The sequence below is a fragment of the Molossus molossus genome, unplaced genomic scaffold (assembly GCF_014108415.1).
Source record: "Molossus molossus isolate mMolMol1 unplaced genomic scaffold, mMolMol1.p scaffold_m16_p_16, whole genome shotgun sequence".
NCBI lineage: Eukaryota > Metazoa > Chordata > Mammalia > Chiroptera > Molossidae > Molossus > Molossus molossus.
In genome coordinates, this window is record NW_023425351.1 from 69,037,735 (window position 1) to 69,055,475 (window position 17,741).

Genomic DNA, 17,741 nt, shown 5'->3' on the forward strand with positions numbered 1-17,741 from the left:
CGGAGGAGAGGGCCCCCGCTGGAGAGCCCTTAGAACGACCTCATCCTGAAGAATGCCGCTTCCACCCATGTTTGAGGAGGGACGCCCGGAACCTTCTCAAAGCCAGCAGGGTGGAGCCGGGGCTCAGGATGGGGAAACAGGATGAAACCTGGGCCCCACCCACCCCTCTACGCTGAGCTACACCTGGGTGTATACGGTTTTCTGCAGGGTTAAGGAGGGGGAGGTATAAATAAAAGATGAACTGCACAGGGCACTGCAGACAGCTCAGGAGTCTCATTCCTCCCCCTGCAGTTGGAGGAACAGCCCACTAGATGGCAAAGGCCCACAGCCGGTTCTGAGGACAGGGCAGGGGTGGGGGGTCAGTCTGCAGTAAACGGCGGGGGGGGGGGGGGGGGGGGGAGTCAAAGTCTGGACTGAAGACAGACCTGTCAGTGGCCCCGAATCTTGTAACCTGCTCCATTCTGTAGTGCCCAACCGGGTACCCCAGGACTTCCCCCAGGGGCCCAGGCTCTTCTCACAGGATGGCCCCCTGGAGCACTGGGGCCCACTGGGAGCACTGGGACCCAGAGTCCCCCACCCCCTCTGCACACCCTCCTTCAGCAAGCCTGAGCTGGCCCAGCAGGGGGCCAAGCAAGTGTTCAGAAAATTAACAACCGGTCCTGCAACACAGACTGTCCCTGTCGTCAGATGGAGACAGAAGGGACAAATAAGAGGGTAGGCCCCGGACCAGCCTGAGACCAGGGGGCAGGAAGGGCGGCTTGAAATGAACCCAGAAACCCGGTCCCTGCTCCAAAGACATGTCCAGATTCCTGACACCGAAGGCCGAGGAGACAGCTTGAGACCGCCATCGTGAGAGTTACTGACAGACACCTGCGTGGTGCTCCCTCCGGCTAGGACCCATTCTCGACTTTTTAACGTGAATTAACTCAATTAGCAGTCCATGTCCTCACGAGACAGTGCATTATTCTCGTACAGGGGAAGAGACCGCGGCACGGAGCCCCTAACCGCCTGTGCACACAGCTCTCCAGCCTCCCCAACATCAGGGAAGAGGCAGACCCTCCAGGTCCAAAGAACCACTTTGAGCCCTGTGGCTCCAGGCAAGTCCCTCAACTCCTGAGCCTCGGTTTCCTCATCCATTCAATGGAGCCAGCACAACTCAGGCAGAGCGGATGGGAGGACCAAAGTGGACCAGGGGAGACAGCAGCTGATCTGGAGAGGTGTCCTGCCCCTCCCCTGACCCCTCCCTGCTAGAATCCTAGATGCTGAGTCATCATCCTGGCTTCCTTCAGGAGGCACAGGGAACTTGAGTCATGCCTTGGATGGGATTCCCTAGAGCTGGGTCCCATCGAAAAAGAGCAGCTTCAGGCCATCAGAAAAACACAACGGACTTTTTCCTCCCCATGCACCTCAGCGTCCCCAGCTCTGGTCAGATCTTCAGTCCAACCTGGAGGGGCAGCCTGAAGCCAGCCAGCCAGCACCACTGGGCGGGCGGTGCCCTTTCTCTCCAGACTGATTCAGGTCATGACTCAAGCACACCTGATTACACGGAAAGTGAGTGCCTAAACAAAGAATCACCTGCGTGCTGTCGGGAGCGGTTCCTCACCAGAAACTCAGCTGAGATCCAACGTACTTTTACCCCTCTGACAGCACCTTGGACCGCCTCCAATCCCCACCTGGAGACCCCCCGAGAGGGGTCTGGAGAGGCAAGGTCCCGTTCCACCCGGGCCCTGGTGAGTTGCTCCCTGTCTCTGGGCCTCGGTTTCCTACTGTAAAGTGGGGAGAAGGTGGGCCAGCAACTTGTGTGAATTTTGGTTCCATTCCAAGTGATCAAGCCAACAGTCAGCAACCCTGGACTCGCTGGCTGTTCCCGGGGGAGCCAAATCCAGCGCTGTCTCGGGGACTACCTGAGTGATCCCCGGGGAGGGAGTCCTGCCATGCAGTCAGCGTGTGTATTCCATCTCCTCCCAAGTGTCAGGCGCTGGGCCAGGGGCCAGGCTGCAGGGCGAGGCTGGCACAGCCTTGCTCATCCTCCGGCAGCTCATCCTTGAGCAGGAGGCCAGGTGCCACAAAGCTAGTAAGTGACAGGTCAGGGCCACCCCGGGTCTCACTCCTCATGCCATTGCAACTGTTCCTCCAGAGGTGCCTCACTTCCTGACCTCCCCTGGCCCCACCCCCACTCTGTGCCCCAGCATCTGGCACCCAGGACTGTGGTCTGTGCCTCCCCTGCACTTCTCCCCCGGCTGGTGAGCCCCTTGAAGACAGGTGCGGCGTCTGCTCTCCCTGTACCTTGTGTATTTCAATTAGTCTCTGGGAAACTTAGTCAAGACTCCAAACTTTCTGTACAGGAGGAAGCTGGGCTGAAAGGTTTGCCTTGAAACTGTTTTCATAGCAAAAACAAGGTTTGTCTGCAGATATTCTGTTTGTTTGAGGTGGCTTAGGAGGCGTTTCAGTGTGGCGGGGGGTGGCATGGGCAGACTGAAGCTCTCCTGTGTGGCCACTGGCTGACTTCTCTTTGAATCTCCTATCTCCGGGTAACGGAAAGGGACCCAGCAAACCAAGTGCCCAGGACACCTGTGTAGATGAGCTGGTCTTGGGTACAATATAATGGGCTGTCCCCACCACATCCCCCACTCCCACCAGCGGCCAGGCACCTCCCCCTTCCAACCACCAATGGGTGCTGTCCCTGACCTGCAGGGATGTCTGACAACTGAGGCCAGACACAGAAGGGTGGGGGAGTTGCACGTTGGAGGAGGGGCGGGGGGGTGGGGTGGAGCAGGGCTCAGAGAGCCATCCACGAACCCAGCTTCGGCTACTAATTTGACAGGGGCGGTGACAGGCCTTTCCCCTGACCCCACCACGTTGCACAGCCCTGCCCAAGGCTGAATCAGAGACGCGCAGGACCTCCAGGGAAATTCCGAGCAAGTCCAGCTGTTCTCTCTCCTGGAGAGCAGAGCAGGACAGGCGGCAGGGGCGACAAGGAAAGCGGGGGAGGATGGGCGAGGCGAAAATGACGCCACTCCTAGCCCCAGCCAGCGCCGGGCCGCCAGAGGCAGCAGGACCCCACTGGGCCAGGCCACCTATCAGGAGCCTCCACAGCACCAACCGCGGGCCACCTCTGGGGGCGCACCCTGCCCAGCGGCGAACGCACACACTGGCTTCAGCGCCTGTCTTAGGAGCTGTGACACACCTCAGACTGTCCCCCAACACACACACACACACACACACACACACACACACACACACACACACACACCACCCAGGCTTCCAGGCTCAATCAGCCCCAGTCCCTCAGACGCATATCCTTCTGGTTCAGTTTGGACACCGGACACACCCACGCCCCCTCTCCAGCTTCTACCCACCTCCTTTCCACACACGCGCACGCACAATCCCTGTGTCCCCAGACACCCCACTGTACCGATACAGCCCCCCACAATCCCCTCCCAACACACACACACACACACACACACACACCCCTAGGCCCCCCTCCTGCTCCCACTTCCAGCTCCCGGGCCCGGGCCGCCAGCGGCGATTCTGGGACAACGTTGGGATGCGCGACCAGGTGTCCCCAGCAGGCTCTCCACCGCCTCCGGGATCTCCAGGATCCCACACCCCCAGCTACAGAAGAAAAGCGCGGGGACTCCTCTTCCCCCCCTCCTCTTCCCTAATAGAAACACCCCACTCCAGAGGTGCCCGCGCCCCAAAGCCCTCCACACGCCCACGCCACGGACCGCCGCGCGCACTGGCAGCTCCGGGGACCACAAAGCGCGGTCCAGGAGTTGCAGCAGCACCCGCGGGCGACCGACCTCCCTCTGCCCGGCAGGAACAGGGCGTGGAGCTCACCTAGGGTAGAGAGAAAGACGGAGTGGGAGCTAGGCTGGCGGTGCCAGGCGTGAATGGAGCAGGGCGGCGAAAATGGGCGTGCGCTCCGAAGACCGAGCCGAAAGCCAGGCGGTTTGTTTATGTCCGGGAGGAGGGAGACTTTATAGGCGCCGCGGCCCCGCCCCCGCGCCCGCCCCGCCCCGCCCCTCCCGGGCCCTGCTCGCGGGGCACACCCCTCGTCCGCTCTGCTGCGTGTCGCTCCTCCCGCTCGCCCGCGCCTGCCTCAGCTCCAGCCGCGCTGCCAGCCCCGCCGGGCCCGCCTGTTGCGCAAGCCCTGGTAGGGGCGCGGCGGGGAGGCACCTCTGGGCTGGTCTGCGGTTCCACTCTGCTGTCCCCTCCCTCGCCCGCAAGGCCGGGACCTCCCTGGCGTGTATAGTGGGCGTGCGTGCACTGGGGATGCGTTTGTGTGCGTGTGCGTGTGCGCGCTCAGGCATGTGCCTGTGGACTTCCGTGTGTCCCTGTGTGACCGACTTCTTCTTCCGAGTCCTGTCGCGCCACACGCGGACACCCCTTTGAGGCGACTCCCGCACCTCTCCCAAGTCTTGGCTCCCAAGACCCATTTAGCTGCTTTAGCGCCGCTGCCTCCTGTGCTCCCAGGCGACCAGCGATTCTCAGTCCATGCCCCTCCTGTTGCTGGGCTCTCCGCTGAAATCCTCCATCCCATTTAATCTCGTCCATCTTGTCCAGCCCATCCTAATGCCAGGGAGAGCCCCTTTCCCTCCACCTCCCAGTTCGAAACCCACCTGCCCACCACCCCTCACACCCCCTCTCTGCATCCTTCTCACCTCTCCCAGGAGCCTGGCTGGGAACATTCTCCCAGATTCCTCTCCTGGCTCCCGGAACTTACACCTGGCTCCCTTTGCACCGTTAGCTGTCCTCTGCTGTCTTGTTTTTGTCTAAAGAGTGCCTCTGCGTTCTCAACCTGCACCACATAGCAGAATCCCCAGCGGAATGTTCTTTAAAAAGGTGAGCACCAGGGCCCGTTTAATCAGAACCTCGGGGAGTGCAGACCAGGCATTGGGGTGTTTGGAAAGCTCCCCAGGTAATTCTAATAAGCAGCCCTTGGGAGAAACGCTGCATTGGAAGAACATCATTGCACAGTAAAGCAGTGTCACCATCCCAAGTCGGACATAGTCGTCGTCCCCAGACTCACTGCCCAGCCTTGTCTTTGCAGCTCCTGTGCCCTTCCCCCACCCTCCCTCTTCTGGCTGATTATGAACCTCTTCAGTGTGCTCCAGGCAGGGGACTTGGCTCGCCTCTGTGCATCCCGTTTTGCCTCCTAGGCCCTGACATCCACTAACTCTGTCATTCCACAAATATTTATTGAGCCTTTGCTGAGCCAGGGTCTGTGCTCAGCCACTGGGAAAAAACTGAAAAGGCAAAGTTCTTTCCTTTCAGGGCGTAGCTGAGAGCCTTGGTTCTCCGTCTCCCCGTTCTCATTAGGTAAGCTGAACTCATTCACTTGGTAACTGGCCTGAGCACCTACTATGTGCAGGCACCGTCTCGCCTGGGGGACCGGCGGTGACCAACAGTGTGCCTCCTCCGCGGCGCGCTGTTATCTGGAGATCCCTCTCACACCGACAACCTCCATAGCAGCTTTCTCTCACCCCCTCACATACATCCCTTTCCCTGACCTCAACAAACATTCCGTTTCAACAAACATGTCTTGAGCTCCTATGGTTTACTACCTGCCAAAGGTACAGGGAGTCAAGTTCAAAAGCCTAAAGAAGGCTGCCTTCAGTGACAAGTGCACACCCCGGTGTGTGGGCCGGAGCAGGGCACGGTGCCTGGTGAGGTCATTTCCTGCCCCTCTGAGGAAGTCTTTGGGGCAAAGCACACAGAGGCCTGCAGCCAGAGGCCCTCAGGTTGCCCAGTGGGAGGCTGGGTTTGTGCTTAGGAGCCCCAGATTTCTGGAAGACAAGGAGCAGAGAACAAATTAGGGGAAAGGGAAGGGATGGTCCCAGGAGCACAGGGAGGAGAAAAGAAGAATTAAAACAGGAAAGGAGAATTTTCTGAGCGAAGCAGCGTTCTAAAGCCAGGATGAAAGGAGACCATTGCAGAGTCCAAATCAGCTTGGAGCGGTTCCAGGGACGGTGCCTTTGGACCCACACTCCCTCCCTCGTAGGTCCCGCCCAGCCAGCCTCTCCGTCTGTGTTAGGTGGGTTGTTGCCTCTCCCCTGAGCACTGGATGCAGCTGTTCCGTGTATTTAGCTGAGGTGGCCACGCTCTAGGAAGGATGGACTTTGGTGCAACTCTGGGTGCACAAACAGGTGGAAGATGCTCAGTCTATGAAGTGGCCCCCCAGGAACTGAGAGGTGCCCACAACCACATCCCCCAGCTCAATCCAGCTGAGGCCGCAGAAGCTCTTGGAGCCCAATGTGGGTGCAACCGTATTGAGCTGTTTAAATTCTTTCTCTTTCTTGTTGGTCAGTAATGGAATTAGATTGCTTACTACACGCTCATGTGCTGCAAACCCATCACAGAAAGAGACTGGATTTTCTGGGCTCATGTTGCCTGGAAATTTCTATTTAGCAACACCCTAACTTTTATCTTGGAATGTTTGAACTGAAAGGACCATTGGGATCATCTATTCCCAACCCTCTCTCCTGGATTGTGTGAATACTCGGGGTCGAGAGAGACTCAAGAGGCAGCAGGAGTTTGTGGGGAAGAACATCTGATTTCAGCCCTTGGGAGCTGTGTTCCTGTGGGCAGTTACCCGGCCTCTCTGCACGTCCATCTCGCCGTGCCCACAGAGGAAATGGGCGAGGGGAGCCATCAAACGTCTCAACCACGATTTGTGAGCCCACTGATACGGTCCCGCATTCTTCCTCTTCCTGCTAAGATGAGAAAGTGTTCCTGAAGCAGCAGCATCTCCCAGCTCCCGTTCTGGGCTCCCCCTCAACCCCCTGCTCCTCCAGCACCATGTCTCCTCTCTTCTGGATCCTTCTGATCAACAAGTCACATTCACTACAATCAAAGACCCTCTAGACTCTAGAGTCTAGACCAATCCTCTCTTGACCCCGAGTCCTCTTCCAGTTACTGTAGCCCAGTGGCTCTCACCCCTTCCTCCCCAAACTTCTCTAAACAGCTTCTAGACATGTGGTCTCCGCTTCCTTATGTCCCCTCACTTTCACTTTTCGGTGTTTAATTTAGCAAGTTCCCCATGGACCTGGTAAATAATTCTACAAAGCTTGTTAGGAAAAACAGTGGCCTTCGAACCATCTTCTTCCCCTCCCCCACTTTTCTGAAGTCCCCTCCTCCTCCTCATGACCATCATCATCACCATCATGACCATCATCACCATCTCCTCCGACCTCCCCTGGCTTCTGGCACAGTCTCCGACACACACACGCTCTGAGTAAATGTCGGCCGAGCAGGTGAACAGACGCAGGTTTCCTGGCCTCTCCCACTTGCCGCAGCCCTGCGTAGACTCTGCGCGGAGGGTGGGGGTCCTCCTGCCTGCTGCAGGAGCCCGAGGGAGAGACCGTGTACATTCCCGACCCTCCGAGAGCCTGCCTGACCCGCGATGCGCAGCTGTGCGCTGTGGGAAGACCCTGTGCCGTTAGGTGTTGGCCTGCGTCCAGGCTATGGAAAGAATCTTCGCTGGGAGCGGAAGTGAAGAGCTGTAGAACTTTGGGCCCACGGAAAATCCACTTCTCTTCCTTCCTGGTGTGTAACAGTTTGTCAGGGCGGCAGTAGCAAAGCTCCATAAACTGGGTGGCGTAGAACAACGCAAACCTGCTGCCTCACAGTGCGACGGGCCAGAAACGTACAATCAATGTGTGGGCAGGAAGCTGTCTCTGAAGGCCCCAGGGAAGAATCGATCCCCCCTCGCCTCTTCCCAGTTCCTGGTGGCTGCTACGACCCTTGGCTTGTAGCTGCACCCCGTCTCTGCCTCTGTCGTCACATGGCTTCTTCTGTGTCTCTGTCTCCGTATCTCTCCACCAGCCATACTGGATTAAAGGCCCATCCTAATCCAGTATGACCTCGTCGTCACTAATTACATCTGCAAAGACCCTATTTGGAAATAGAATCACATTCTGAGGTTCTGGGTGGAGACGAATTTGGGAAGGATGAGATTCAACCCTGTGCATGGCTAATGCGTACTTAACAAGCACTTGTAGCCTATGGACAAGGAGACCCACTTCCTGGCCCGCTCCACAGCCCCGAGGACACGGTTGTCACCTGGCCCCCGCAGCAGGCCCCTCTCGCCCTCTGCCCTCTCCATCCCATGCTTGGCTTCATCCTGAAGCAGGTCGATCACAGGTCCGGCCATTGCTCCTGTCGCCTGCCCAGCTCGCCAGCCCCTCTCGGTGTGACAGTGGAGATGGCCCCGCACACGTCCAGACCAGACTCTCCTCCTCCAGCCACTGGGTTACTCCCCACTTTACCTCGAATAGACCCATCGCGCCGTCACCTCTGAATCTCTCACCCAGCTGTGTTCTCCTTCTAGAAGCCCCCCACAGCCCCTCCACTCGGCGGGGGAGCACTGGGATTGTTCAGCACCCACTCGGGCTCCTGGCTTCCTGCCCCCGCCCGTGGTCGGGCACATCCGTGTGACGCACTGTCAATGAGTGTGCAGTGGAAGTGACCCCTGTCACTCCGGACAGGAACTTTAACAGCAGCGTGTGACTCACCCCACTCCTGACTCCTGCCTCGGCCACTAGCAGCACTCAGATGCTGGGGGCCCATCCCCTGGGCCCGGAGGGAGGAAACGTGAGCAGAGTCCCCGCTGACCCCAAAAGGACCTGTGACACGGGGAAGAAATAAACCCTGTTGCCAGTAGGACTGAGGGTTTTTGTCACTGCAGCCTGACCCAGCCCATCCTGACTGAGTCACTGTCCTCGGGGACCATGCCAAATGTCAATTCCTCCAGGAAATCCCCCTTGTTCTTTTCCAGCTACATTTGCTGTATTTCTAAAATAATTTTTTTTCCTTTTATTTATTTTTAGAGAGAGAGTGGACGGGAGATGGAGAGAGAGAGATAGAAACATCCATGAGAGAGAACATCGACTGGCTGCCTCCTGCACGCCCCCACTGGGGATCAGGCCCACAACCTGGGCATGTGCCCTGACCGGGAATCAAACTGGTGACATGGGTCGACGCTCAACCAATGAGCCACACCGGCCAGGCCCTTTGTTTTATTTTAATTCAATACATAGTTGTTGAGCATTTACAATCCACCGAGCAATGTGTGAGGTGCTACAGATAAAAAATGGCATGACTAGATAATTACAGTTGTTGCAAGTGTTTAGTAAGAAGAGAGGGCCTTAGAGAACTAGATGACCCAACGTCTGACCACTTCTGGAGGGCCTGGGAAAGGCTGTCTGAGAAAGGGCACTAGAAGAGCAGTTATTAGATGGGTACAGATGAGGACGACCTCGCTGTGTTCTGCTCCCCAAAGCATTGCCTGCTTTCCTTTTTTTTTTTTTTTTTTATCCTCACCTGAGGACATTTTTCCATTTTTTGTACAGATAGAGTGGGAGGGAGAGAGAGGAAGAGAGAGAGAGAGAGAGAGAAACATCGACGTGAAAGGGACACATCGAGTGGCTGCCACCCGCACAACCAACCAGGGCCGGGGACAAACTGCAACCGAAGTACGTGCCCTTAGCGGGAACCGAACCCGGGTCTCTCTGTACCGCAGGCCGACGCTCTAACCTCTGAGCCAAACCGGCCAGGGCCTGCTTTCCTTTCTAGAACTCTCCATGTACATGCGGCACAGATATAATTTCCCATGGCTTAAGCAATAAAGATGGGGCATACCTGGAGGCTCCTGTAGCTGTGAAGTCCAGAGGAAGACAGCTTCAGGCACGGCTGGATCCAGGACCTGATGTCCCTGGGCCTCCATCTCTCTAGCTCTCTGTATCACCCAGTTAAGTTTTACTCTGTGTTGGCTGTGTTCTCAGGCGGGTCCTTTCCAGATTAAATCAGAAAGCTGTCAGGCAATTTTAGGTCAGTTAGAGACCTCCTCATCTTTGAGGAGGGCAGAGCCATCGGAAATTTCTCTCATTTTCCCTGAGAAGCCGTGGAAGCTTTGAGGAGCCGCAGGTGTGCTTGACAGCCACTCATTGTGAAATCACTGGTCCTTCATGATCCGCCTACCTAGCTGGCTTGACCGTCTCCACCACCACCAGAAACAACTGCACCTTCCAGCGGGACCTGCCCGTCTGCCCTACCCGGTCGCACCAGCCACTCACACCTTTGTGCCCCTGCAGGGCAGCGCTTCCTACAAACAGGGCCGGCAGCTCCTGTGTCTTGGGAATGCACCACCTTGCGGGCAGTGATACTTAAATGACGCTTGCTAATTGAACGGAAGGGAGGAAGGAGAAAGGAAAGGCAGCACGAAGAGGTGAACGTATGCCAGCGTAACACGGCCTTCATCATCCAGGTTCACGAGACGGAAAGGTCCTGTGGCATTTCCTGGGACCTCTCTGCTCCTTCCGCCTTCGGAGTGGCATTGACTTTCTGAGCACACGATCGATGGTCTTGGCTGGTAGAGAAATTAGACTTGAGTTTACGTAGCTCTCCCCTCCAACCCCAGGCTCTTGGCATCAGTTTCTGGTCTACCGTCACCTGGGACCTGGCTGAAGCAATGCGAAAGGATTCTGTACAAGCAGATAACAGAAGGACCATCACCTGACTTTGCATTAAATTAAATTATATTAAATCTCAGTCGGCCCCCCGCTGCTGGACCTGGTGGTAAATTCCGTCTTGGTTAATAAGTTATCCTGTCCAATATTATTACAATTAGGAAGGCAAGGCTACTACACGATTATTATTATTATTATTACTATTATTATTTTACTTGCAACACTTTCTGAAGCTAAACCTCAGTGACTCAGGCTGAGCCCTGGTGGAGCCTCCTGAACCATAGACAGCTCAGTCATGGCTCTAATTCTTTCTGGACAGAGACTGAAATGTTCACCCCACATGGGTGCGCTAGCCACGGGTGCCTTTGACCAATGCAGGAGGAGGGGGCTTTGCAATCGACGCTCACCGCGGGGAACAGGGCACAAGCATTTACCCTGCAAGCCACAAGGAACCAGACGACAGACCTGTGTAGTTACAGGGGAGGGTGGGCTGGCCCAGGAGCAGTCGTGCTCTTTTCAAGATACAGGAAGGTCAAGGCATAGCTGACCCGTTCCTAAGCAAACAAGGGGGTTGGGAGGTGAAACCAATAAGCCCTTACTTAAAACCCGACCAGGTTCAAAAAGTTCACCTGGGCAGGCGCACAGGGTTGGCTGTGATATTCTCTCCTACCCAGTGCAGATATTTTTCAGAGGGAGGTCCCCCCTGTTCTGGGAGCAGAGTGGGTGTTTTTGGCCCCATTTCACAGATGAGGACAACGAGGCCCAGACTTGGCTAATACCACGAAGCAATCCACCCCTCGGCCCAGGCCTGGAAAGGCGGCCCCAGTGGCCCGCGGGCTGCGTGGTTGCTGGACAGGATGCTGAGGACATGAGAGGGCTGGTGGTCCTCACGGGAACACCTGGTCATGGCTGTCTCTGAGGAGGGGAGCACAGCCTGAGAGTCGGGAGAAGAGGGAATGTGGCTGCCACAGTCCCCCCAGCTGTCAGATGACGCAGGGACAGAGCTCCCTCAGCCGCATCTGGGGTGGGCAGATTCTCAGTCTCCCCATCTGCCCAGACAAACAGGCGACCCTGGCTTGTACCAGGTCGAAATGGCTACTTGCCCAGGCAGATGGCGACTTTCACTGTAGTGTTATTTAGCATCAGTAGGCCCTGGTTTAATCCTGAGCACAGTATAAACTAGGACATGTTCTAGAAATGGGTGATTCTCACGTAATAAAAAATTAGAATGTCTCGGAAGTAAAGGCTCCATGTGGAAGCAGGAGAAAATTCAGAGACGCACTCGACGCACAGATCCATCCATCCATCCAAGAAAATAAATCACCAAATTACAATAAAGCAAACCACCACCCCAAAATAATCTCTCTTAATATTTCGGTACTTGTATTTCCTGACATTTTTATATGGGTCTGTGTGTATGTCTGTGTGCATAAATATATATTTATAATTTTATGATCTCATTTCCTTGTACATAGGTATTTTGCTGATAGCATTTAAAAATGCTCTCATACTAGACTGACTTTTTATAACCTGCCTTTTCCACATGACCAGACACGATGAACATTTTTGCATTTGGAAAAAAAAAAATCTGTCTCCCTTTTTTTTTGTACTTTCTTATTATAAGTGCACCATGCACACAACAGACACTGCCTCCACCTGACGTGTGCGCGTCACAGTAACTGTAGCATGGACACCAGCCTGGGGCACCCCGTGGAAGCTCTCCCCACTATCACCATCATCCAAGAGGCTTCCAGGTCACGCCTTGCGAGACATGACATTTATTCCACGACACAGACGGACCCCGCTTCATTTAACGTGTCGCAGGTGGTGGCCATTCCGAGTGTTTCCACCATTCAGCTGCAGTGAGTACCCCTGAGCTCACCTTTGTATAAACTGCCAGTGACATTTTTGGGTGAAACCTGAGGGGAGGACCTCTGGGCCCAGAGGTCGGTGTATCTTAAGGCGTTTGAGATATGACAGTGAAGTGCCTTCCGACGGGCGGGCTGGGAGGTGGGCCCCCCAGCTGCGTGACAGCGCGTCCCCCTCTGTCCGCGTTTGCCCATCTGATAGGTGGAAGCCGGTGCCTCGCTGTTGTCTCAACACACATGCTTTGTCTCGGTGCCAACTGTGTGCCGGCGAGGCTGAATGACTCCATTTATTTATGTGTTTACCCTTGGCCTCTGAGGATTAGAAGTGAGAGGTCCTATTGTTAAAACGTATCATCTCAAGAGCTTGCCCCATCTCTGTGTTCGCCCCGAAGAGAGAACATCGCCCCCCACCCCCTCTGGAGCCATTTTTTGGCTCCCAGACTTGAAGCCAAGCTTGCAATGATTACTTTCAGCAAAGTCTTCAGTTCCTCTGAGGAGCTGTGCGAACCAGGCTGCCAGCCCCCCCCCCCTCCCCGAGCCTCAGCGGACATGGGCCTAGCAAACTAAAAAATAGTAAAAGTGGAAAAGACGGATGAGCTCTGTTTTTTAAAGGACTATTTATTGAACACCTATTGTGTGCTGGCTACTGCACGAGACACTTGGTGCATTTTATTTCTCGTTTCTACTGCAAGGCTGCCAAGCAAGTATTATCACCCTTGTTTTACACATGGGGAAACTGAGGCTCGGAGAGGTGAGGTGACTTGCCCAAGGTCCCACTGCTGATGAGGCAGACTCCTAAGACCTTGCTCTCTCTGAAGGACCCAGAACCATCAGCAACTCTGTTCAGATTATGGAACAACTGTCGTCACTAAATGATGCCTGAGAAGTATCAGACTACCAGACCTCGGTGGGGAAAGCGTCTTGGAGAACCGCATTCTTCTCCTGGTGGGGTCACTGCCGTTTGCCACACGTGCATCGAGGATGGGGGCCCTGCTCCTTGCTGGGAGACCTTCCCGGTGACGCAGGGCCAAGCTCCTCCAGAATGGGACGATGCCCACCCTTTCTTCGGCACCTGTCCCTGTCTCTGCCCTGCTATCACCACCCCCTCATCCTCTTCTTCCTGGGTCCCTCTGCCCAGGAGGACCTCCCTGACGGAAACTCAGGGTGTCTCCCGGAGGGTTCTTAGAAGGAGAGAGTGCAGAGAGGGGCTTTCAGCGACTGAATAGCTATTCTACCACAGGGCCTTGACATACACCGTCGCGTGCAATTAGCAGCCCAACTGCAAAGAAGTTAGTATCCCCCCATTGCAGAGGGAGCTGAGCCTCAGGCAGGTGAAGTCGTGGTCTGGGGGTTCCTGGCTAACAAGAATAGCGGAACCTTATTTAGTACACAGGTCCTAGGAATTCTTGTTAACCATTTGCTTGTAATAAGCATAACCTTCACCACGTCTCCAAGACGTAAGATACTATTTTTAGCATCCCTACTTTAGAAATGGAAACACCAAGGCAGAAACAAATTAAGTGATTTGCGTAAGATGGCCCCGCTAGTTAAGTGGTCGAGCTGGGATTCAAACCCGCGCAGTCTGGCTTCTAAGTCTTCCTCAACCACACGTCTGGATGGCCTCCTAACCCACATTCTTTCTTCTGAACTACCAAGTACCTTCTAAAGGCAAAGGGCTCGACACACCCTTTCTGTCACGGGGGAAGGGGCTGGGGGCCGGCACCCTCTGTGTGGTTGGAGGATGGACCAGCAGGAGACGGCACCGGGTCCTGGGCCTCAGGACTCATGGTCTGAATCCAGTCTCACCACAGTCCTCTTCCCCAAGGGGAACAGCGCTGCTGGTGATGCACCTCCTCCTGCCCTGCCCAGGGCGGTGGGGCCCTGTTCTCTGAAAGACAGATAATGTGTTTACTCATTAACCGTGGGAGGCTTCCTGTGGCTAATCATTAACAGCAGCTGGGGAAGGTGCGTGTTCAGCGACAGGCCAGGGATTTGGGAAGCCAGGCTGGCCTGGTCTCCCGATTTCTGGAGTCACCTGGATGATTCAGACTCTAGGTGGTCACCCTTGACGCATCCCCTGGCTGAGGGCTGGATCGCTCATGTCTGGGACACAGCCAGTCCCAAAGCAAATGGCTGCTCACCTCCCTCCTTGCTCCTCGTCCACTCCTGGGCTGGCCGCAGGAACTGAAGCTTCCGGCCAGCGAGACCAGGTTTCAATCCCAGGAGACCTTGGTCGAAGTGTCTAACCTCATCAAAAAAAGATGCGTTTCCTCATCCTTTTTTGTGGTGGTTGTAAATCCTCACCTGAGGATACTTTTTCCATTGATTTTTACATAGAGTGGAGGGGAGGGGGAGAGGGGAGGGAGAGGGAGAGAGAAAAACATCAATGTGAGAGAGACACATTGATTAGTTGCCTCCCCCACAACCCCAACCGGGGTCAGGGATCAAACCTGCAACCCAGGTACGTGCCCTTGACCAAGAATCAAACCTGAGGTCCTGCGGTCCGAGGGCGGACACTCTAACCTCCGAGCCGAACCGGCCAGGGTGGTTTCCTCCTCTCTGACTTGGGTGTGATGACGTCTCGGTTGTCAGGACGACCGAGGTAATCATGACGGATGCCCAGTAAGCCGGCACCACTAGCATGTGTTACCCCGAGCCACCCTGGAAGCCACTGGCCGCAGGGCTGAAGGGCCCTGTCCCTTTGCATACGCCATTCCCTTTGCTGCGCATGTCTTTCCACGTGGGCTGTGACAGTTCTGTGGAAAGCATCATTCCTCGCGATGTTAAACAGTGGGATTCTTCCCTTCAGTTTTCAGCGGGGCTCTAGGGAACTAACCTGGCCATTTGGAGCCCCCTTAACCCAGGGGTTAATATCGCCGGGCCCAAAGCAAGACAGCCCTGGCCGGCTTCTGTTCGGGTACAGCCTGAGCCAGAAAGGTTTTATGCCAAGAATACAGGTGGGACGAAGAGGAGCTTGAAGGTGGAAAGGGAAGATCCCTCTGATTCGGGTGGGGCAGGGTCTAGGGTTCTGCTAGAGGCTGGGACCCTTGACTCTTGCCTGGAGGTGGGGGAGGGGCTGCAGTCTCTTCCACCTGCCCCATCCAGAAGGTTCTGGTGCCCCGGCAACACCCCCTGCCAGGAAGGAAGCGTGTGCTGTTCAATGCCTGGCTGCCCCGTGACACAATCCTGGACACTTTGCATGGCCTGGTGTGGGGGGAGGGGTGCCCACTCACAACTGAGACCCAGTCCCCACAGAGCTGGCCAAAGGTTTCATTTGCTTTCAAGGAAATGGATCTTCCCCGTGCATGTGAGCCTGTGGCCTGAGATCCCTCCGCCGCACACCTGCGTGGGACGCAGCACCAACTGCTGGGGACAGGGTACCGGGGGACAGATGGCAGGAGACAGAGTGGACGCAGGTCCGACGGGATGGCTCCCTCAGTGCCTAGGCCCGCGCTGTCTAACGCAGTAGCCGGGAGCCATGAGGGGATGTGTTTAAAGAATCCCAATGAAATGAAATGAAATGAAATGAAATGAAATGAAATGAAATGAGCCACACTTCGAGTACTCCGTAGCCCCATGTGCCCAGCGACCACGCACTGACCAGAGCAGGTGGCAGCGACTCGGGAAGTTCTGTGGGCGGCACCGGTGTGGCCCGGGGCAGTTTCCCAGGGCGCACGGGACACACTTTCTCCACCCTGCCCCACAGCAGCAGAGACCCACGCGGTTCTCGGGACAGCTGCAAAGGTCTCCAGCGGTCAGCAGGAGAGCGCAGGGGACGTTCAGCTTCGTGCGGAGAAGCATTCGCACAAAGGTGCTCCGCCCGGCGGAGCAGGGATGGTGTGGCCACCGGGAGACACGTCTGTGGGCCCCTCCTCCTGGGACCTTCCAGGATGCTTGGGGTCAAGTGTCTCCATTGCCCATGTTCCCCGTGGTGCCCCTGAAAGTCATCTGGGATGGTAACCTCGCACGAAAGCTTTATTTCCTGTTTGTAGGTCATCCCTTCTCTTTGGGTGTTTGCTCTTTGAGAAAAATCCCCTGGTCACCAGAGTGCCCCCGCCACCCAGGGCCTGGCTGGCACATGCACATGCTTCATATAAAGGTTGACCAGATAGATGGATACATCACCAGATGGCAGACTGGCTTGGGGTGGCTGACTTTGATCTCCCACATAACTGGATTTAAACCTTGTCATTTCCAGAAAATCTGTGCCCACCACAATCCCCGGCTCTGGGCAGAATCGTGAGTATTTAGGGGCCAGAGGGCTCCCTGGAGTGATTGGAGATTTCTCCATTGCTTTCTTAGGTTTGCACACTGGCTTTGGTGTAACAGAAAATGGGGAGGGGAGGGAGACCTCAAGGATGAGGACAGGAGGGTTGACACTCAATACACCAGGGAGAAGGAAAGAGACCCACGTGGGCGGAGCGTTTGGGGTTGGCTGGCCTGTCTGTCTGCCCGGCGCGCAGGTGCAGGCTGCTGTCCCGGAGGCTCCACCTAGCGCGGCGTCTTGCCTCTCCGACGTCTCCACCCTTCCCACACTTGTTCGCGGGCTCAGTCACGTCCTCCTCGTTGCCCACGTCCTCCACAAACACTGCGTCAGCCTCCCAAGATGCAGGTAAGCCTCTGGCTCGGGCCCAGGTGTGTCTGGCAAGGCTCACCTGCTGGGCGGGCGGCGACTGTAGGCATCACGCCTCTCCTCTCCCTAAGGAAAGAAATCCCCGGTTTTCGCACTCGGCGCTCACTTTGTCTTCAAGCATCTCCAAAGAGATGCTAGAGAGGTGTCCGCTGAAAACACGATTCCATGGCCTTTCAGTCCTGCCTTCTCCTAAGAAACATAGGAAACAGTATTCGTTCATTCGTTCGTTCATTCACTCATTAATTCATTCATTCACACATTTGTCCAGTATTCCCAACTATAAGCAAAAAGTGTGCTCTTGCACTGAATGCGACAGGAGCAGGAAGGGAAGAGAACCTCTGCCCCTGAGGTCGCGTGGGGAAGGTGGGCAGGTCACAAGGGTCACAGGTGTAACTTACATTTACTGAGTGCTACCTCTGTCTGGCCCATTCTAAGGGGTCTATCGATTGGAAGCCTCAGAACATGCTCATGAGGGAGATACTCTTATTGCCTTGATTCTATAAATGAAAAAAAAAAAAGGGCACAGAGAGGTCAAGTGAAAAAATGTCACACAGTTTATATTAGTTTGCTGGGGCTGCCATAACAAAGTACTACAGGCCGGAGGCTTACACAACAGAAATGTATGTTCTCACAAATCTGGAGGCTGAGGTTCAAGACAAGGTGTCAGCAGGGCGGGTTTCTTCTGAGGCGTGTAGTTAGTCATCTCCTCCTCCCTGCGTCTGTGTGTGGTCTTCCCTCTGTGGGCTCCTGTCTGTGTCCTAATCTCTTCTT

General features: G+C 55.6%; 1 protein-coding gene across 2 annotated transcripts in view; it reads right to left on the reverse strand.

Annotated features, from left to right (window-relative positions):
* Positions 1-3,940, reverse strand: part of NDRG1 (N-myc downstream regulated 1) — a 48,493-nt gene extending 44,553 nt beyond the window's left edge. For both annotated transcript variants that reach the window (XM_036263914.1, XM_036263913.1), the window contains exon 1: positions 3,841-3,940. The gene's annotated coding sequence lies outside the window, so the exon portion shown is untranslated. The remainder of the gene's footprint in view (positions 1-3,840) is intronic.
* Between the last annotated feature and the right edge of the window lie 13,801 nt (positions 3,941-17,741).